This window comes from Macaca thibetana, chromosome 1, assembly GCF_024542745.1.
Source record: "Macaca thibetana thibetana isolate TM-01 chromosome 1, ASM2454274v1, whole genome shotgun sequence".
Taxonomy (NCBI): Eukaryota; Metazoa; Chordata; class Mammalia; order Primates; family Cercopithecidae; genus Macaca; species Macaca thibetana.
The window spans coordinates 5,494,652-5,516,857 of NC_065578.1; the positions used below are offsets into that span (position 1 = coordinate 5,494,652).

General features: G+C 48.8%; 3 protein-coding genes across 5 annotated transcripts in view; 1 reads left to right on the forward strand and 2 right to left on the reverse strand.

Moving 5' to 3' along the window:
- RPL22 (ribosomal protein L22) overlaps positions 1–22,206 on the reverse strand; it is a 286,932-nt gene that overhangs the window by 219,406 nt on the left and 45,320 nt on the right. The gene's annotated exons all lie outside the window — the stretch shown is intronic.
- The window catches only part of THAP3 (THAP domain containing 3), a 399,270-nt gene that overhangs the window by 158,390 nt on the left and 218,674 nt on the right, over positions 1–22,206 (forward strand). The window lies entirely within an intron of this gene.
- ACOT7 (acyl-CoA thioesterase 7) overlaps positions 1–22,206 on the reverse strand; it is a 193,562-nt gene that overhangs the window by 137,160 nt on the left and 34,196 nt on the right. The gene's annotated exons all lie outside the window — the stretch shown is intronic.

The window sequence follows — 22,206 nt, forward strand, 5'->3', positions numbered from 1 at the left end:
CCTCTTCCCAACTGAGTCCTGAAATGATTGGAAGCAGTAACTAGATTTGGAGCCTCAGGCAAGGTAGTTTCGTGTTTTTTTTGTTTTTTTGTTTTTTTTTTGGATCTTTTGAGACAGAGTCTCGGCTCTGTTGCCCAGGCTGGAGTACAGTGGCACAATCCCTGCTCACTGCAACCTCTGCCTCCAGAGCCCAAGTAGCCCTCCCACCTCAGCCTCTAGCTGGAGCCACAGGCATGTGCCACCATGCTTAGCTAACGTTTATACTTTTTTGTATAGAAGGAGCCTCACCACATCGGCCAAGCTGGTCTTGAACTCCTGGGCTCAAGTGATCCACCTGCCTCGGCCTCTCAAAGTGCTATGATTACAGGTGTGCATCGCTGTTCCCAGCCTGGCGGTTTCTTTACCTGTGCTACGGGGGTGATAAATACTTTCCTGACCATTGTAAGGACTACTTGGCAGGCTGAGTTAAGGCCTTTCTTCCTCTTCCCTCCTCAAACCTGTTTCTCTATACTGCTCTTCCCTCAACTGTGAGTGCAGCAAGAATTTACTGAGACCCCATGCTGCCTGTGTAGGTGTGCTTTCTCCTCTGAGCATTACAAACATTCCATTGTTCAAAATGTTCTAAATCTGCCTGGCATGGGGGCCTGCACCCATAATCCCAGGAGGCTGAGGCGGGGGGATCCCCTGAACCTAGGACTTTGAGGCTGCAGTGCCCTCTGATGGCTCCTGTAAACAGCCACTGTACTCCAGCCTGGGCAACATAGTGAGACTCTGTCAGTTTAAAAAAAAAAAGTTCAAATTCTGATTGGGAGACAAATCAGGGAGACAAAAAGCCGGATTCCAGCCACACGCTGAACCAGAGGGACTCCTAGACAAGGATGGGCCAAGTGGTTTAGAATGAAATAGCCTGGGCCCTCCAGAGTGAGGCCAAAAAGTGATCTGGAACAGTTCCTATACTTTTGGGAAAAGGTGTGGCTACCCTTCCGCCTGAGACAGCATCTGTCCCTCCTGCTCACATCACAACCCCGAAGGTGGTAGAGGGACCCAGAAAGGATAACAGCTCAGCCCAGAGATTATTGTGTACATATTATGCATTGTAGAAAGAAAATAGAGCTCTAGATTATTATTTATGATGTTGCCCTGTTTTTAAGGATGGCAGTGGGAGAGCCCAGTTCCTCGGCAAAAACCTTGCGAATGATTTTGGCCATAGTGCTAATGGATTTACACTGATTTCTCCCCTTCCACAGTCTCACCTTCTCATGTTAGGCTATTTTCTACTTGCCCCTCAAGCTATAGGCCATTTCTATCCCTGCTTTCAGCAAAACATCTCAAAAGAGCTGCTTACACGCACACCCTCTCCCCTCACCTCCCATCCTCCTTTGAACCTGTTCCAGTTTGGTTTTTGATTCTACCAATCTATCAAGGTCACTAATTCCTTCCAAGTTGCTAAATCCGATAATCTGTTGTCAGAAGTCATTTTCCTTGACCTCTCAACGGCATTGAGCAGATGTGACCTCCTCTCCTGGAAGCGCTCCTCCCTTATGTCCATCTTCCTCCCTCCCTGGCCAATGCTCAGCCTGCTCTGCTGGCACTGCCTCCCTGCCTCCTCTAGGAACTTTAGACAAGCCCCCAGCAGTGCTTGAACTCTCGAGGTCTCATTCTGTCTCATCACCTTGGGTTTTTTTTTTTTTTCCTTTCAGACAGGTTTTCATTCTGTCACCCAGACTGGAGCACAGTGGTACAATCAGCTCCCTGCAGCCTCGACCTCCTGGGCTAAGATGATCCTCCCACATCAGCCTCCTGAGTAGCTGAGACCACAGGCACACACCACCATGCCCAGCTATTTTTTGTATTTTTTATAGAGACTGGTCAGGCTGGTCTCGAACTCCTGGGCCCAAGCAATCCACCTATCTTGGTCTCCCAAACCAAAGTGCTGGGATTACAGGCATGAGCCACCATGCCTGGCTGTCTCATCACTCTAAATTTTTTTCTTTTTTTTTTTTTTTTGAGACAAAGTCTTGCTCTGTAGCCCAGGCTGGAGTCCAGTGGCGTGATCTCAGCTCACTGCAACCTCCGCCACCTGGGTTCAAGAGATTGTCGTGCTCCAGCCTCCATTGTAGCTGGGATTACAGGTGCCCATGTTAATTTTTGTATTTTTAGTAGAGATAGGGTTTCAGCATGTTGGCCAGGCTGGTCTTGAACTCACGATCTCAGATGATCTGCCCCGCTTGGCCTCCCAAAGTGCTGGGATTACAAGTGTGAGCCACCACACCCAGCCTATCTCATCACTTTAAGTCCCATCTGTATAATACATATCTCTGGCCAGCTCAGAGCTCTCCCCTAAATTCCAGATCCACGTATCCCCTTGTCTGCACCAAATCTCACTTTGGTTGCATGGCAGGCACCTGACACTCATGTTGTCCTGATGCCCCTCAGAACTGGCCATCCCAGGAAATTGCAGTCCCTTCCCTCCAGTTGCTCAAGCTAAGACTCAAGGAGTCACCCGTGACTCCCTCTCTCCCTCACACCTCTCATCCAAACCATCAGCACACCCTGCAAGTTCTGCTTTCACAATGAATCTGGGATCTGACCAGTCCTCACTGTGGCATTCAGAGATCTGCCCCACAGCCACATCCATGCTTCTGACCTCGTGAGCCCTCTCCCCTGGCTCACATAGCTTCAGCCACCCTGAGCTCCCAACAGTCCTCGAATGCGCCAGACATACCTCAACAGGCTTCACACTTGCTCCTCCCTCTGCCTGGACCACCCTTTACTCAGGCAAACATCACCTTTTTTTTTTTTTTTTTGAGACGGAGTCTCGCTCTGTGGCCCAGGCTGGAGTGCAGCGGCCGGATCTCAGCTCACTGCAAGCTCCGCCTTCCGGGTTTACGCCATTCTCCTGCCTCAGCCTCACGAGTAGCTGGGACTACAGGCACCCGCCACCTCGCCCGGCTAGTTTTTTGTGTTTTTTAGTAGAGACAGGGTTTCACCGTGTTAGCCAGGATGGTCTTGATCTCCTGACCTCGTGATCTGCCCATCTCGGCCTCCCAAAGTGCTGGGATTACAGGCTTGAGCCACCGCGCCCGGCCAACATCACCTTCTAAATAAGGCCTTCCCCGGCCATTCTCTATTAGGCCCGTTGCAGTCTCCCCACTTTTCTCCAGTACTCCCAGTTTTCCTTAGCACCTAACACCATTTAATACATACTGCACCCATCTGTTTATCACCTCTCCCCCAACTAGAAGGTGTAGGGCAGGAATTTTTTACTGTTTTATTCACTGCTGTATCCCAAGCTCCAAGAAGAGTGCCTGGCACATAGTAGGTACTCAATAAATACTTTATGAATGACTTCATAGAGATAATTATTATACCAACAGCAGATATTAATTCATAATATTTATACTAATTAGAAATACTCACAAACTGTCACTTTAAACAATCTTTAAATATTTTAAACAATCTTTAAATATATGGTTTAAATAGGGCTGGGTGTGGTGGCTCACGCCTGTAATCCCAGCACTTTGAGAGGCCAAGGCAGGCAGATCACAAGGTCAGGAGTTCAAGACCATCCTGGCCAAGATGGTGAAACCCCATCTCTACTAAAAATACAAAAATTAGCTGGGTGCGGCAGTGCGCACCTGTAGTCCCAGCTACTCGGGAGGCTGAGGCAGGAGACTTGCTTGAACCCAGGGGGCGGAGGCTGCAGTGAGACAAGATCACACCATTGCACTCCAGCCTGGGCAACAGAGCAAGACCTCATCTCAAAAAAAAAAAAAAAAAGACTCACTGCAGCCTCTACCTTCCTGGCTCAAGCAGTCTCCCACCTCAGCCTCTCAAGTAGCTGAAACCACAGGCACATGCCACTGGCTGTTTTTCTATTTTTTGTAGAAATGGGGGTCTCACTATGTTGCCCAGGCTGGTCTTGAACTCCTGGGCTCAAGCAGTCTTCCCACCTTGGCCTCCCAAAATGCTGGGATTTCAGGTGTGAGCCACTGTGCCTGGCCAGGAATCATAATATTGAGGAAAGGGAGGAAGATATAAAAGAATCCCTGGCGGGGCACGGTGGCTCACGCCTGTAATCCCAGCACTTTGGGAGGCTGAGGCAGGTGGATCACAAAGTCGGGAGATCGAGACCATCCTGGCTAACACTGTGAAACCCCGTCTCTACTAAAAACACAAAAAATTAGCCGGGCATGGTGGCGGGTGCCTATAGTCCCAGCTACTGGGGAGACTGAGGCAGGAGAATGGCGTGAACCCCGGAGTAGAGCTTGCAGTGAGCCGAGATCCCGCCACTGAACTCCAGCCTGGACGACAGAGCGAGACTCCATCTCAAAAAAAAAAAAAAAAAAAAGACCGGTCTGGCCAACATGGTGAAACCCCTTCTCTACTAAAAATACAAAAAAAGTAGCTGGGCATGGTGGCACATGCCTGTAGTCCCAGCTACTCGGGAGGCTGAGGCAGGAGAATCGCTGGAACCCAGGAGGCAGAGGTTGCAGTGAGCCGAGATCACACCTTTGCACTCCATCCCGGTCGATAGTGCAAGACTCCATCTCAAAAAAAAAAAAAAAAAAAAAAAAAAAGAATACCTATAGTATCGTGCCATGCACGCAATGGTCTAAAACTCTGTTAGGAGAACATAAGTTCTATAAAGAAAACAAGGAAATGATTATCACAAAAGTCAGGATAGTAGGTACCTTTTAATGGGAGCAAGAGGATTGTGCTGGGGGATCACCTGGGGGTCGAGAGTGTTCATGTTTTCTTGACCTGGGGAATAGTGTACATGCTTACAATAAATTTTTTACATTGTACATATGTTTTATGCATTTTTATGTTTATGTTCCAAATTTTTTAAATTAATGGGGATATCTGGGATGTGAGGTTATGGTCCATTTTCTTTCTTTCTTTCTTTCTTTTTTTTAAGACAGAGTCTCACTCTGTTGCCTAGGCTGTCGCTGGCACGATCTCAGCTCACTGCAACCCCCACCTCCTGGGTTCAGGAGATTCTCCTGCCTCAGCATTCTGAGTAGCTGGGACTACAGGCACGTGCCATTACGCCCGGCTAAATTTTTGTATTTTTAGTAAAGACAGGGTTTCACCGTGTGAGCCAGGATTGTCTCCATCTCCTGACCTCGTGTTCCGCCCGCCTTGGCCTCCCAAAGTTCTGGGATTATATGCGTGAGCCACCGAGGCCAGCCTCTTTCTTTATATTTTTAAGGAAGTAGTGAGCCTGCCTGGTGGTTAAAGGTGTGGACCATCCAGTCAAAATTCTGTATCATAGCTTTACTTCCTACCCGGGCAGGTTACCTACCCACTCACTGAGCAGGTTGCTTCATCAGTAATGTGATCATAGTGCTGTGAGAACTGAACAAGTAAGGGAAGACATGCAATTAAGCATTCTAAAATATTAACTATTAGTGTATATGACTCCATTAAACATAATAAATGTCAGTTTTTGAACTAAAGATTTGCTTCTTGGCCGGGCGCGGTGGCTCACGCCTGTAATCCCAGCACTTTGGGAGGCCGAGGTGGGCGGATCACAAGGTCAGGAAATCGAGACCACGGTGAAACCCCGTCTCTACTAAAAATAGAAAAAATTAGCCGGGCGCCGTTGTGGGCGCCTGTAGTCCCAGCTACTCAGGAGGCTGAGGCAGGAGAATGGCGTGAACCCGGGAGGCGGAGCTTGCAGTGAGCCGAGATCGCGCCACTGCACTCCAGCCTGGGCTGGGCGACAGAGCGAGACTCCGTCTCAAAAAAAAAATAAAAATAAAAATAAAGATTTGCTTCTTGTGTAACCTTGAGTCTACAACTCAGAGCTCTAAAACAGAGGAGGACCAGGCTCGGTGGCTGACTCCTGGAATCCCAGCACTTTGGGAGGCCAAGGCAGGAGGATCACTTGAGGCCAGGCATTCAAGACCAGCCTGGGCAACATAGAGAGACCCCATCTCCACAAAAAATTAAAAAATTAGCCGGGTGTGTGGTGGCTCACGCCTGTAATCCCAGCACTTTGGGAGGCCAAGGCAGGCGGATCACGAGGTCAAGAGATTGCAACCATCCTGGCTAACACAGTGAAACCCTGTCTCTACTAAAAATACAAAAAAAAAAAAAAATTAGCCGGGCATGGTGGCGGGCACCTGAAAATATTTAATTTCACCCAGGCTAGAGTGCAGTGGCATGATCACAGCTCACTGCAGCCTCAACCTCCTGGACTAAAGAGGTTCTCCCACCTGAGCCTCCTGAGTAGCTGGGACTACAGGTGTGCACCACCAACCATGGCCAGCTAATTCTTTTGATTTTTATGGAGACAGAGGTCTCAGTATATCATCCAGACTGGTCTCAAAGTCCTGGACTCAAGTGATCCTCCTGCTTTGGCCTCCCAAAGTGCTGAGATTACAGGCATGAGTAACTGTGCCTGACCTAACCTAACCTTTAAAGTCAAGTGCTCTGACCCCAGAATGAACCACTCCAAAGAAACCTAAAACTCATAAACGACCCATTTGAAAGCAGGACCCATAATCCAAGAGGGAAAGTCAAAAATAAATGGGTCATTTCCCGGAGAAGAAAAACATCTCTATGTTTAGACATACATTCATTTCCCAAAAGCAGCATTTGGAACTCATCTCTTTGGCTTTAAGTAGGTCAAACTTTATATCTAGAATTATAGCCATGCCCCGGTGCCTGAAAATTAATGGGGTTAATGGGAGGAGATCTTCTAAGTGACATGACCTGGCCAGGCACGGTGGCTCACACCTGTAATCCCAGCACTTTTGGAGGCTGAGGTGGGTGGATCACGAGGCCAGGAGATCAAGACCATCCTGGCTAAAACGGTGAAAACCCGTCTCTACTAATAATACAAAAAAATTAGCCAGGCGTGGTGGCGGGCGCCTGTAGTCCCAGCTATTCGGGAGGCTGAGGCATGAGAATGTCGTGAACCCGGGAGGCGGAGCTTGCAGTGAGTAGAGACGGCGCCACTGCACTCCAGCCTGAGCGACAGAGCGAGGCTCCGTCTCGAAAAAATAAAGTGACATGACCTGTGAAATTCTCCGCGTTGCTTCCCGTAAGCCGCAAGGCGCTGGGTCTCGCGGTCTGTGGCCCTCTGGCTCCATCTAGGGGCCGAGCAAATTCCCAAGCGCTGGATCCAGCGCCCGACCCGGGCTCCCACCTGGGCATCATCTCGCAGGGCGGTCTTGCTACAAATCACAGTAAACGTTCCCTCTCTCAAATTTTTAACAAGAACTCCGTGATTAAGACAAAAACCACACAGCCAAGGGTAACTGTATTTTTCCTTATGATAATAAAAAGCTGAGGTATAATTATATGTTTCTCAAGGGCCTTGAAGAAAAATGATGTTGATTTTATGCATCAAGTAATTGCTGCTTGAAGAGCTAAAGGGTCCTCATGTCTTGGAGAGAGTCAACGTGAGCTCTGCACCAGTGTGACTGTGGCCAACACACTGGAGGTGACTGCTCCCAGCCCGCAGCCCCACCCAGCAGAGGCCGGAGCCCAGGACGGTGCCCAAGTCGCTTCCTCACTGTTGGTGAGCAGGCTCCCAGAGAAAGAACTGCCTTCCAACCAAACGCCCACCAGGCAAGGGAGATTTGGGTGAAACGGGCACACATTCATCTTGACACCTAGGATCACTCAGAGAGCAGAACTACCTTTTACCCTCAGCAGGACAATAACTCAAGTTAGATTCAGTATCAGCGGGAATGACCTGGAGGGAGTTCCTAACTGGTGATGAGGTGGCTAACTAGTTGAGTAAAAATGTTATAAATTATAAACCAAGGGGTCCGGAGTCCTACAGCCCAAACCCACCTCTAGGCACCTCCTGGCTGTGTGGCCTTAGGTAAGTTCCTTGACCCCTCTGCCCTTCAGTTTTCTAATCTGAAAATGGGGCAGTCTACCTTGTCAAGTTTGTGTAAGGATTAGACAAGTTACCAGGTACACATCAGAGCAGGGCCTGGTGCATAGGGAAAGCCTGGTAGATAGTAGCACTATTACACCTAATTCATAATTAGCATTCTCAAGGGCCAAACAGGCATTTATTGAGCATCTTACATACACCAGGCCCTGTGCTGGGCACTAGTATCTTCACCTATGATACCACACAGTACAGAAACCATCTGGGTATTCATAAAGTGCACATGCAGAAAAAATGCACAAATCGTAATTGTACGGCCTAATGCATGATCATAAAAGGAAAGTACCCATTAACCCTCCCCAGATCAAGGAAGACATCACCGGCACCCCAGAAGTGCTTCGAACTTGCTTTCTCCCACATATGGGGACCTCTTCTCCCTAAAGGGAATAAGCATCCACTACGTCAGTGCTGTAGCGTGTAGTAGGAATTTGTGCCTGCTTGTTGCTGTACAATGTTGCATTGCGTGAATAATGAATATAAGGATCTTTTCATTTCTTTTTTTTTTTGAGATGGAATCTCGCTATGTCGCCCAGGCTGGAGTATAGTGGCGTGATCTCGGCTCACTGCAAACTCTGCCTCCCGGGTTCACGCCATTCTCCTGCCTTAGCCTCCTGAGTAGCTGGGACTACAGGCACCCGCCACCACGCCCGGCTAATTTTTTGTACCTTTTGGTAGAGATGGGGTTTCACCATGTTAGCCAGGATGGTCTCGATCTCCTGACCTCGTGATCTGCCCTCCTCAGCCTCCCAAAGTGCTGAGCTTACAGGCGTGAGCCATTGCGCCTGGGCTGCATTTCTCTCATTTCTTTTTTGGAGACAGAGTCTCACTCAGTGGCCCAGGCTGGAGTGCAGTGGCACAATCTTGGCTCACTGCAACCTCTGCCTCCCAGGTTCAAATGATTCTCCTGCCTCAGCCTCCTGAGTAGCTGGGATTACAGGCCCCTGCAATCGTGCCTGGCTAATTTTTGTATTTTTTGTATTTTTTTTGTTGAACATGGGGTTTCACTATGAGGTTTCACCATGTTGGCCAGGCTGGTCTCGAACGCCTGACCTCAAGTGATCTGCTTGCCTCAACCTCCCAAAGTGCTGGGATTACAGGCATGAGCCACCATACCCTGCCAAATTATGATTCATTTAATGTCTGTGGCATCTATAGTGACTCCCCTTCTTCATCCCCAATATTAATAACTTGCAACATTTCTTTTTTCTTTAGTAATCAAGCTTAGTGTATCAATTTTATTGATGATTTAAAGAAATCAGCTTTTGGTTTCAAGTATTTTGTCTATTTTCTGTTTTCTAGATTTCTGTTCTTTTTATTCCCTTCCTTTGACATATTTTGGATTTAATTGGCTCACCTTTTTCTAGCTCCTTAAGCTGGAAGTTTAGATAATTGCTTTTATTTATTTTTATTTTTTTGCAACAAAGTCTCACTCTGTCACACAGGCTGCAGTGCAATGGGGTGATCTCAGCTCACCGCAACCTCTGCTTCCTGAGTTCAAGTGATTCTCCTGCCTCAGCCTCCTGAGTAACTTGGATTACAGCGGTTTCATCATGTTGTCCAAGTTGGTCTCGAACTCCTGACCTCAAGTAATCCACTCACCTTGGCCTCCCAAAGTGCTGAGATTACAGATATGAGCCACTATGACTGACCAGATCATTGCTTTGCTTTGCTTTGCTTTATTTGTTTGTTTTGAGACAGAGTCTCGCTCTGTCATCCAGGCTGGAGTGCATTGGTGCAATCTTGGCTCACTGCAACCTCTGCCTCCCAGGTTCAAGCGATTTTCCTGCCTTAGCCCCCTGAGTAGCTGGGATTACAGGCACCCACCACCATGCCCAGCTAATTTTTGTATTTTCAGTAAAGACAGGGTTTCACCATGTTGGCCAGGCTGGTCTCAAACTCCTGACCTCAGGTGATCCACCTGCCTTGGCCTCCCAAAGTGCTGGAATTACAGGTGTGAACCACCACACCTGGCTGATAATTGCTTTTAGATGTTACTTTTTTTTTTTTTTTTTGAGATGGAGTTTCTCTCTTGTTGCCCAAGCTGGAGTGCAATGACGCGATCTTGACTTACCACAACATCTGCCTCCCAGGTTCAAGTAAGTCTCCTGCCTCAGCCTCCCAAGTGGCTGGGAGTACAGGCATGTGCCACCATGCCTGGCTAATTTTGTATTTTTAGTGAAGACGGGGTTTCTCCATGTTGATCGGGCTGGTCTGGAACTCCCAACCTCAGATGATCCACCCGTCTGGGCCTCCCAAAGTGTTGGGATTACAGGCATGAGCCACCGCACCCTAGATGTTACTTTTCTAGCATAATCTTTTACAACTCTGAATGTACCCACAGGCCGGGCGCTGTGGCTCACGCCTATAATCCTAGCATTTTGGGGGGCCAAGGCAGGGTGATTGCCTGAGGTCAGGAGTTCGAGACCAGCCTGGGCAATATGGTGAAACCCTGTCTCTACTAAAATACAAAAAATTAGCCTGGCGTGGTGGCATGCACCTGTAGTCTCAGCTACTCTAGAGGCTGAGACAGGAGAATCGCTTGGACCTGGAAGGCAGAAGTTGCAGTGAGCGAAGATCGTGCCACTGCACTCCAGCCTGGGTGACAGAGCAAGATTCCATCTCCAAAAAAAAAGAAAAAACTCTAAATGTACCCGCTTGCTTTAGCTGTATCCCATAAATCTTGCTATCTTGTATTTTCATTTCCATTTAGTTCATAACATTCTCAAGTTTTCCTTGTGTCTTTGACTCATTAGTTATTTATAAGTCATTGTTTAATTTGTTTAATTTCAGGCCAGACAGGGCGGCTCATGCCTGTAATCCCAGCACTCTGGGAGGCCGAGGAGGGCAGATTGCTTGAGGTCACGAGTTCGAGACCAGCCAGACCAACATGGTGAAACAACATCTCTACTGAAAATACAAAATTAGCCAGGCATGGTGGTGCATGCCCGTAATCCTAGATACTCTGGAGGCTGAGGCAGGAGAATCACTTGAACCCAGGAGGCAGAGGTTGCAGTGAGCTGAGATGGTACCATTGCACTCCAGCCTGGGCAACAAGAGCAAAACTCCGTCTCAAAAAAAAAAAAAAAAAAAAGGGGCCAGGTGCAGTGGCTCACACCTGTAATCCCAGCCCAGCACTTTGGGAGGCCGAGGCAGGCTGTTTACGAGGTCAGGAGATCAAGACCATCCTGGCCAACAAAATTAAAAACCATCTCTATTAAAAATACAAAAACTTAGCTGGGAGTGATGGCACACACCTGTAGTTCCCAGCTACTCGGGAGGCTGAGGCATGAGAATCACTTGAACCTGGGAGGCAGAGATTGCAGTGAGCCGAGATCAAGCCACTGCATTCCAGCCTGTGTGACAGAGCGAGACTCCGTCTCAAAAAAAAAAAAAAAAAATGTGTTTAATTTCCAGGAATCTGAGGATTTTCTAGCTCTCGCTGTCTTTTATCTTTCTTTATAATTATTATTATTATTATTTTTATGGAGTTTTGTTCTTGTTGCCCAGGCTGGAGTGCAGGGTACAATCTTGGCTCACTGCAACCTCCGCCTCCTGGGTTAAAGCAATTCTTTTGCCTCAGCCTCCAGAATAGCTGGGATAGCAGGCAAGTGCCACCATGCCCGGCTATTTTTTTTAATTTTTTATGTATTTATTTTTAAATTTATATATTTATTTATTTATTTATTTTGAGACAGAGTTTCACTTTTGTCACCCAGGCTGGAGTGCAGTGGTCTGATCTTGGCTCACTGCAACCTCTGCCTCCTGGGTTCAAGCAATTCTCCTGCCTCAACCTCCCGAGTAGCTGGGATTCCAGGCGCCCGCCACCATGCCCAAATAATTTCTATATTTTTTAGTAAAAACCCAGTTTCACCATGTTGAAATTTTTGTATTTTTAGTAGAAACCCAGTTTCGCCAGACTGGTCTCAAACTCCTGACCTCAAGTGATCCACCCGCCGAGGCCTCCCAAAGTGCTGGGATTAGGACCATGCCCTGCCAGTTTCTGGCTATCTTTCTGTTGTTGATTTTTAATTTAATTCTGTGTGGTCAAAGAACCTACACTGTATAATTTCAGTTCCTGTAAGTCTATTGAGACTTGTTTTATGGCCCAGCAGATGGCCTGTCTTTGGTGACTGTTCTACAAGCCCTTCAGAATGTGAATAGAATAGCTGATGTTGGGTGTAACATTCAAGAATGGTCAATTAGTCTGAGTTTATTGATAAGGTTGTTCAAGCCTTCTATACCTTTTCTGGCTTTCTGTCTACTTGTTTTATCACTTACTCTGAGAGGAGTGTTGAAATCCCCAACTATAATTGTGAATTTGAGTATTTCTTTCAGGTACCAGTTTTTACTTCTTATATTTTGAAGCCCTGTTACTAAGTGCATACACATTTGGATTTTTTTTTTTTTTTTTAGACGGGACCTTGCTCTGTTGCCCAGGCTGGAGGGCAGTGGCTTGATCGTGCTCACTGCAGCTCCAACTTCCTGGGCTCAAGCGATCCTGTCACCTCAGCCGTCTGAGTAGCTGGGACCGTAGGTGTGTGCCACCACGCCTAGTTAACTTCTTTATTTTTTTGTAGAGATAGGGTTTTGCCATGTTGCCCAGGCTGGTCTCAAACTCTTGGGCTGAAGTGATCCTCTTGGCTCAGCCTCTCAAAGTGCTGGGATTACAGGCAAGTACCACCTGGTTGGCTCACATTTGGAATTTTTAAAATTGTAATGTATCCAACACAAAGAAAGGACAGGCGCCAAATATCAGTAAAAAATATGTTCATTCCTGTAATCCCAACACTTTGTGAGGCTGAGGATTCTTTGAGGCCAGATGTTCAAGGCCCGCCTGGGCAACATAGTGAGACCGTGTCTCCACAAATTTTTTTTTTTTTTTGAGACAGAGTCTCGCTCTGTTGCCCAGGCTGGAGTGCAGTGGTGCGATCTAGGTTCACTGCAAGCTCCGCCTCCCGGGTTCATGCCATTCTCCTGCCTCAGCCTCCCGAGTAGCTGGGACTACAGGCGCCCGCCACCGCGCCCAGCTAATTTTTTGTATTTTTAGTAGAGACGGGGTTTCACCGTGTTAGCCAAGATGGTCTCGATCTCCTGACCTCGCTATCCACCCACCTCAGCCCCCCGCAAAGTGCTGGAATTACAGGCGTGAGCCACCGCGCCCAGCCAAAATGTTTTTAAAAAGTTATCCCAGCATGGTGGCATGAACCTGTCGTCCTAGCTATTTGGGAGGCAGAGGCAGGAGAGTCCTTTGAGCCCAGGAATTGGAGATTACAGTGAGCTGTGATTGCACCACTGCACTCCAGCCTGGCTGACACGAGACCCTGTGTCTAAAATAAGTAAATAAGTAAACACACACACACACACACACACACAGAAACACACACACACATTTCCAAATAGCCAGAAGAGAAGAATTGTAATGTTCCCAACACAAAGAAATGGCAGGTATCAAAATATCAATAAAAATATATTTCAGAATAGAAATGTATTTATCTTCTTGACGAAATGACCCTTTCATCATCATGCTTGTGTTTTGTTTTTGAGATGGAGTCTCGCTCCGTCACCCAGGCTGGAATGCAGTGGCGCAATCTTGGCTCACTGCAACCTGTGCCTCATGGGTACAAGGAATTCTCCTGCCTCAGTGTCCCAAGTAGCTGGGATTACAGGCGCAAGCCACTATACCCGGTTAATTTTTTTTTTTTTTTTTTTTTTTTTTTTTGTATTTTTAGTAGAGACAGGGTTTCACCATGTTAGCCAGGCTGGTCTCAAACTCCTGACCTCAAGTGATCTGCCTGCCTCGGCTTCCCAAAGTTCTCGGATTACAGGCGTGAGCTACATGCCTGGCCTATCTTAACCTTTTTTTTTATTTTGTCGCCCAGGTTGGAGTGCAGTGGCGCAATCTCAGTTCACTACAAGCTCTGCCTCCCGGGTTCACGCCATTCTCCTGCCTCAGCCTCCCGAGTAGCTGGGACTACAGGTGCCCGCCACCATGCCTGGCTAATTTTTTTGTATTTTTAGTAGAGATGGGGTTTCACCGTGTTAGCCAGGATGGTCTTGATCTCCTGACCTCACAATCCGCCCACCTCGGCCTCCCAAAGTGCTGGAATTACAGGCGTGAGCCACTGCGCCCGGCCAAAATGTTTTTAAAAAGTTATCCCAGCATGGTGGCATGAACCTGTCGTCCTAGCTATTTGGGAGGCAGAGGCAGGAGAGTCCCTTGAGCCCAGGAATTGGAGATTACAGTGAGCTGTGATTGCACCACTGCACTCCAGCCTGGGCAACACAACGAGATCCTGTTTCTAAAATAAGTAAATAAGTAAACACACAGATACACACACACACACACATTTCCAAATAGCCGGAAGAGAAGAATTGTAATGTTCCCAACACAAAGAAATGGCAGGTATCAGGCCGGGCGCGGTGGCTCAAGCCTGTAATCCCAGCGCTTTGGGAGGCCGAGATGGGCGGATCACGAGGTCAGGAGATCGAGACCATCCTGGCTAACACGGTGAAACCTCGTCTCTACTAAAAAATAGAAAAAACTAGCCAGGCGAGGTGGCAGGCACCTGTAGTCCCAGCTACTCGGGAGGCTGAGGCAGAAGAATGGCGTGAACCCAGGAGGCAGAGCTTGCAATGAGCTGAGATCACACCACTGCACTCCAGCCTGGGCTACAGAGAGAGACTCTGTCTCAAAAAAAAAAAAAAAAAAAAAAAAAAAGAAATGGCAGGTATCAAAATGTCAATAAAAATATATTTCAGGCCAGGTGCGGTGGCTCAAGCCTGTAATCCCAGCACTTTGGGAGGCCGAGGTGGGTGGATCACAAGGTCAGGAGATCGAGACCATCCTGGCTAACATGGTGAAACCCTGTCTCTACTAAAAATACAAAAAATTAGCCAGGCGTGGTGGTGGGCACCTGTAGTCCCAGCTACTCAGGAGGCTGAGGCAGGAGAATGGCGTGAACCCGGGAGGCAGAGTTTGTAGTGAGCTGAGATCACACCACTGCATTCCAGCATGGGTGACAGAGGGGGACTCCGTCTCAAAAAAACAAAGCAAAAAATATATACATTTCAAAATAGAAATGTCTTTATCTTCTTGATGAAATGACCCTTTTATCATCATGCTTGTTTGTGTTTTGTTTTTGAGATGGAGTCTCGCTCCGTCACCCAGGCTGGAATGCAGTGGCGCAATCTTGGCTCACTGCAACCTGTGCCTCATGGGTACAAGCAATTCTCCTGCCTCAGTGTCCCAAGTAGCTGGGATTACAGGCGCAAGCCACTATACCCGGTTAATTTTTTTTTTTTTTTTTTTTTGTATTTTTAGTAGAGACAGGGTTTCACCATGTTAGTCAGGCGGGTCTCAAACTCCTGACCTCAAGTGATCCGCCTGCCTCGGCTGCCCAAAGTTCTGGGATTGCAGGTGTGAGTCACCACGCATGGCCCCCTGCGGCTTTGAAGTCCCAGGCTGGAGCGGCCAGCAAGGGCACTATATGGACTGGACAATTAAAGGAAACAAAGGATGGTCAGGAGACTGTGGCAATGGCCCGAATAAAAAGTAAGGATCCTCCCATACCTGAAACAGTTTTCAGACCAGGAAGGAAGGCTGGGTCCCCAGGAGAAGGACCTTGCAACTGGCAGCAAAAGTACACGGGAATGACTTACCTGGCTTTCCCCAAAGAAACTTACAGCATTTATTGGGTTATTGTGCCATAGGAAGGGCGGAATACACACACATTTCTAAGACCATTGGACATAGTGTTGAAGCTCACATTGATCCTGAGATCCAAGGTCATCATCTGTCCCTCTCAGAGTGGTGACATGGTGGTGGCCAGATTGAAAGGAATCCTGGCCTTGTGTGGCTTGCAATGGGTCCACTGGGTGAGTGGCCACTGTGGCCATTTCTCTGGTCCTCGAATGTGTAACTGGAATATAAAGACTTGATACTTGGCACAGCCCCCACATTAATTCTTTGGCCTGTGGTGAGAGCTATCACAGAGGGGAAGGTCACGTATAAATTCAACACTGCTCCCTGCCCCCAAGAGATTCAGAGCAATCTGGAATCCCAGAGGATGCCAAAAACGGATGTCACTCCTAAAGACGAAAAGGTTCCATCATATCCTCATTGCATTAGTTAGTTTAGATCCTACAAAAACCAGATGGACCCTAAAGAACTAGAGCAAACTCAGCCAAGTAGCAGCCCCCATTGCAGATATAGTGTCTTTTGGGGGTTTGGCTTTTTATTTTGATAGTAAAATACACATAACATAAAATTAACCATCTTGGTCAGGCATGGTAGCTCAACGCCTATAATCCCAGCACTTTGGGAGGCTGAGGTGGGTGGATCACCTGAGGTCAGGAGTTCGAGACCAGCCTGGCCAATATGGTGAAACCCCATCTCTAATAAAAATACAAAAATTAGCCGGGCATGGTGGTGGTTGCCTGTTGTCCCAGCTACTCAGGAGGCTGAGGCAGGAGAATCTCTTGAACCCAGGAGGTGGAGGTTGCAGTGAGCGGAGATCATGCCACTGTACTCCAGCCTGGGTGAGAAGAGCAAAATTCCATCTCAAAAGATAAAAAATAAAAATTAACCATCTTAACCTTTATTTATTTTTTTGAGATAGGGTCTTGCTCTGTGGTCTACGCTGGAATGCAGTGGTGTCATTTTGGCTCACTGCAGCCTTGATTTACCAGGCTCAAGCAATCCTCCCACCTCAGCCTCCTAAGTAGCTGGGATTGTAGGCACACGCCACCACGCCTGGCTATTTCTTTTGATTTTTAGTAAAGATGAGGTCTCACTGTGTTGCCCAGGCTGGTCTCAAACTCCTGGGCTCAAGCAATCCTCTCATCTTGCCCTCCCAAAGTGCTGGGATTACAGACGTGAGATACTGTGCCCGGCACATCTTAACCTTTTTTTTTTTTTGAGACGGAGTCTCGCTCTGTCGCCCAGCCTGGAGTGCAGTGGCATGATCTTGGCTCACTGCAAGCTCTGCCCCCCGGGTTCATGCCATTCTCCTGCCTCAGCCTCCCGAGTAGCTGGGACTACAGACGCCCGTCACTGCGCCCAGCTAATTTTTTGTATTTTTAGTAGAGACGGGGGTTTCACTGTGTTAGCCAGGATGGTCTCGATCTCCTGACCTTGTGATCCACGCGCCTTGTCCTCCTAAAGTGCTGGGATTACAGGCGTGAGCCACCGCGCCCGGCCCATCTTAACCATTTTTAAGCATCATGCACATTCACATTGTTGTGCAGCCATCAGCACCATCCATCTCCAGAGCTCTTTTCCTCTTGCAAAACTGAATCTCTGTAACCATTAAGCACCAACTCCCCATTCTTCCCACCCCCTAGCCCCTGCCAACCACCATTCTCAGATGTGGTATCTTTGTTAGAGCAGATTAACTTGCCCTCAGATGTATGGTCTGCAGCCATTGACTCAAGCACAGGGAATGAGAACTTCTGGAAGTGGGCTTGGACATCTGAATTGCACAGGCTTCCCAGATAGGTACAAAGGAACAAGAAACAAAACAAACATTACCGCAACTGATGAAACACTGTGTAAATATGTGGATTACATCCTGAAAGTATGAAGAGAATGGAAGGCATTTATCTTGTTATTGTCACTGGGGCAGATCCAGAGTCAGTTCTGGGCAGAGGTGGATTTACCCTCGAGCTGCTGAGGCTTAAGCTGGGGGCTGCTCAGGAGCCTGGATGTAGAGTAGGAGGCAGTTCTGAGCATGGAGGGGAGGCCAGGTGTGCCAGCTGGAAGCATCCTATGAAAAGAGAAGCCAAAAGGATGAGATGTGAATCTCCAAGCACCACTAGTTAATATGACTTATTTTTCATTCTGAATAAATATTCATTTTCATACTTAGAAATCTATGTTCATAATTTTAGATTAGTTCAACTACAAAGGGCCTCAAAGTTTAGTTCCTACAAAACCTGGATCTGCCTCTGATTTTTTGTGTGTGTGAGATAGAGTCTCACTCTGTTGCCCAGGCTGGAGTGTAGTGACGTGAACAGGGCCAATGTAACCTCTACCTCTGGGTTCAAGCGATTCTCCTGCCTCAGCCTCCCAAATAGCTGGGACTACAGACACCCACCACCATGTCCGACTAATTTTTGTATTTTTGGTACAGCTCGGATTTCGCCATGTTGACCAGGCTGGCCTCAAACTCCTGGCCTCAAGTGATCTGGCTGTCTCGGCCTCCCAAAGTGCTGGGATTACAGGTGTGAGCCGCCTTGCCCCCACCCCCCCAACCCCCCGCCCCACTCCACATTGCCCAGCTAATTTTTGTATTTTTAGTAGAGAAGGGATTTCACCATGTTGACCAGGCTGGTCTCAAATTCCTGACCTCAAGTGATCCACCTATCTCGGCCTCCCAAAGTTCTGGGATTACAGGCATGAGCCACCGCGCCCAGCCTGCCTCTGATTTTTGAGGTCTACAAAGGTTCTTTTTTTTTTTTTTTTGAGACGGAGTCTTGCGCTGTCACCCAGGCTGGAGTGCAGTGGCATAATCTCGGCTCACTGCAACCTCTACCTCCTGGGTGGGTTCAAGCAATTCTCCTGCCTCAGCCTCCCGAGCAGCTGGGACTACAGGCGCGCACCACCACACCCAGCTAATTTTTGTATTTTTAGTAGAGATTGGGTTTCACCATATTGACCAGGCTGGTCTCGAACTCCTAACCTCGTGATCCACCCGCCTCGGTCTCCCAAAGTGCTGGGATTACAGGCGTGAGCCACCATGCCCAGCCTGGTTTATTCTTCTTTAAGATTGTCCTGCGCTGCCTGAAATTTGTGAAAAATCCTAACATAACGAACACCAAGATGCAAGGCTGTCTGGTTCCCCCTCCACGACAGAACCAGCGGTGGACACATATTCAGCCTGGAATCTTCTTCCTTCAGGCCTCACCCCCAGGCCAGGGAACCCCTCATTCCTGAGCCTGGTCCTGGACCAGCTGCCTGGCCCCTGCTCCCTGCTGCCCCCCAGTGGACCTCGGGTAACAAGACACCACATGTGTGGGGCGTGTTCTCTAGATCCATTCTCACGCTCCTGAAACCATTATTGAGCCTTAGAGCTGCTTTAAGTGCCTGGGGCTTCATCAGAGCCTTTGAAAACCCCAAGTGAAACTAGTTACTCACTGGGAAGCCTTGGTGGGTGGCTGCCTTCTCCCTGACACTGCATGCCCAGGCAGCTCTCTGAAGGGCAGCCACAGCAACACAGTTACACAGGGACACACAAACGCACACACATGCACACCTACACACACGCAGGCACTCACACAGCCCCCAGAGATCCGTCCACACTTGAAGGGAGCTCAAACAAGAAGTAAAGCTAGCAGAAGCAGCATCATTGGCTGGGTTAGCTCCTCTCTACAATGGCTTTAGAAACCTGGAATGTTTTCTTAAAAGTACAGGCAGTCTGGGCGAGGTGGCTCATCCTGTAATTCCAGCACTTTAGGAGGGTGAAGTGGGGGAGGATCGCTTGAGCCCAGGAGTTCAAGACCAGCATGGGCAATGCAGCAAGACCTCATCTCTACAAACAAACAAACAATTAGCTGGGCGTGGCAGCGTGCGCCTGTAGTCCCAGCTAGTCAGGAGGCTGAAGTGGGAGGATGGCTTGAGCCCAGGAATTCAAGGCTGTAGTGAGCCGTGATTGCACCACTACACTCCAGACAGAGCAAGACCCTGTCTCAACACAAGTACAGGCACACCCCATTTTATTGCAGTTCACTTTATTGCACTTCACAGATATTGCTTTTTTTTTAAACAAATTGAAGGTTCGTGGTAACTCCAGAGTCAAGCAAGTCTGTTGGCACCATTTTCCCACGAGCATGTGCCCACTTTGTATCTGTGTGTCACACTTTCGCAATTCTTGCAATATTTCAAACTTCTTCCTTATTATATCTGTTGTGAAGCTGGTTCTCCCAGACGTTCCCTGCAGTCTGTTCGTGCACCGCCCGTCCGAGATGAACCCGCAGGACACTCAGGATCCCAGACCGCAGGAGGAGTTTGGTATCACAGGCGGGGCAGAGCAATTTGTCAATGTTTATGAGAGGAGTCCTCTTTGGCAGCCCACTCTTCATCCTCACTCTCGTGGAAATGAGATTCGACCTCTCCTAATCACCTGGTGCCCGAGGAACAGGCAGGGGCCTGTCCCAAGCCTGAGTTTCCTGGGAAATCTCCATTTCAGCACAGACGGCTTCCCAGCAGCTTAGTGCTCTGGCTGTCCTTGGGTCACTGAATCATTTCACCCGCTAGTTTGTTTGTTTGTTTGTTTGCTTTTGAGATGGAGCCTCACTCCGTCACCCAGGCTGGAGTGCAGTGGTGCAATCTCGACTCACTGCAACCTTCAGTTCCTGGGTTCAAGTGATTCTCCCGCCTCAGCCTCCCAAGTAGCTGGGGTTACAGGCACCCGCCATCATGCCCAGCTAATTTTTGTATTTTTGTAGAGACAGGGTTTCACCATGTTGGCCAGGCTGGTCTTGAACTCCTGACCTCAGGTGATCTGCCCACCTTGGTCTCCCAAAGTGCTGGCATTACAGGCGTGAGCCACCGCGCCGGCCTCGCCCACTAGTTTTATGAGGAAGAGACATGGAAGCCTTTTCCCCAGCTGGGGCGATCATCAGACAGTCACACACAGTCACAGAACCATCTTGGAACAGGCATCCCGAGACCTGGCCATTGGGCAGGATGTGGGACACGTGAAGGGTCATAAATGACCCTTTGAATCAGTCTCCCTCTGCACAGGAAAAGCCCACCACCCTGCGCTCACCTTTGGCCATTAGACAGAGCTTGGGGGGCACCTGAGGAGCTGGCAGGAGGAGGTACCTGCCACTGCCTGTGGAGGAGGATGTTGGCGTTCCTATTTCACAAGCCTGACTTGGAGAGCCAGCAGAGACCTTCTGGGCAGCTCTTGCACACACCCTTGCTGAAAAATTCTGCCTTCTTGCCTGGGGCCCAGAACCTCACCCACCCGGACTTGCCCCCTCCCTTCCAGGGCCCACTGGCCTCCTGACTCAGGCTCCCCCAAGCGCCTGACCCTGTGAGTCACTGGCCCATCTACAATACCCCTCCCGCCGACTGCTTGCGTTGTAGCTTGATTGGAGCCAGGTCAATGCAAGTCACAGAACTGCGAACTGAGATGGACTCTCAGAAGCTAGAGGTGGCAAGCATGGCTGAGATGAAGCAAGGGTCCCCCTGGCTGGTTAGTTCTCACGGAGTTTAAACCTGTACTGAGAGTTTTTATGGTGACAAGGGGCCAGTCCTGTGCCTACCTGATGTGGAGTCCTAGGTGGGCTTGGGCCACAGGTTACCTGCTCCCGGAGGCTCACGAAGACAGTGCCAACAGGCACTCGTTCTCAGAAATGGGTGAAAGTAAGAGGAACCTGCCCTCCCTTCTCTCCACACCTCCCCAGTATTTGTCCTCACGGAGTAAATATCCAACAGTGATCCCAGGGCATGGGAGTGGGAGTTAAGAGAAATGCCGAACTCTCCAAGGCTCTTTACAGGGTCGTCCTCTCGTCCCCTGCTCACTAGTCCACTATGTTCAGGGAGCACCCACTGTGCAGCCTGTGCCTTGGGGACATGGAGGTGCACTCAGCCCCAGCCTTTCCCTCCAGGAGCTTACAATCTAACCTTCTGGGCCCAGGGAGGTGAGAAGACAGCACAGCCTTGCTGGGAGCATCACCCTGTTGGCTTAACAATGATTTTTTCAATAATGCTCACAGCTTCCTTCATATCCTGCCACCCAAAACCAGTGCCAAGGTCATCATGGGCTTGTGTGGCACAGTCGGATTTAGTGACCATCCTCACCCCCACATCGGTTCTGTCTTCTTGCCCCTGGTGCTCTGGTCCCTAGCACAGGCTGCTGATTTGGGGATTCGGGGGAGAATCCTCCACCTTCTGCAAATGCTCAGCCATGAAATGACAGGTGTTTGCCTGACTATGATTTCATGAATCCCGCATGAAATGATGGGTGTTTGCCTGATTATGGGCCACCAGTGCCTCCCCACCTCCTCGTGGGCACTCGTGGGATCAGCAGCCCCTCCCTAGCCTTCGCAGAGACTCCAGGCCTCCATGGAAAAGAAAGAAAAAATAATTTTTTTGAGACGGAGTCTTGCTCTGTCGCCCAGGCTGGAGTACAATGGCTCAATCTTGGCTCACTGCAACCTCTGCCTCCCAGGTTCAAATGATTCTCCTGCCTCAGCCTCCCGAGTAGCTGGCACATGCCACTATACCCGGCTAATTTTTGTATTTTTAGTAGAGACGGGGTTTCACCATATTGGCTAAGCTG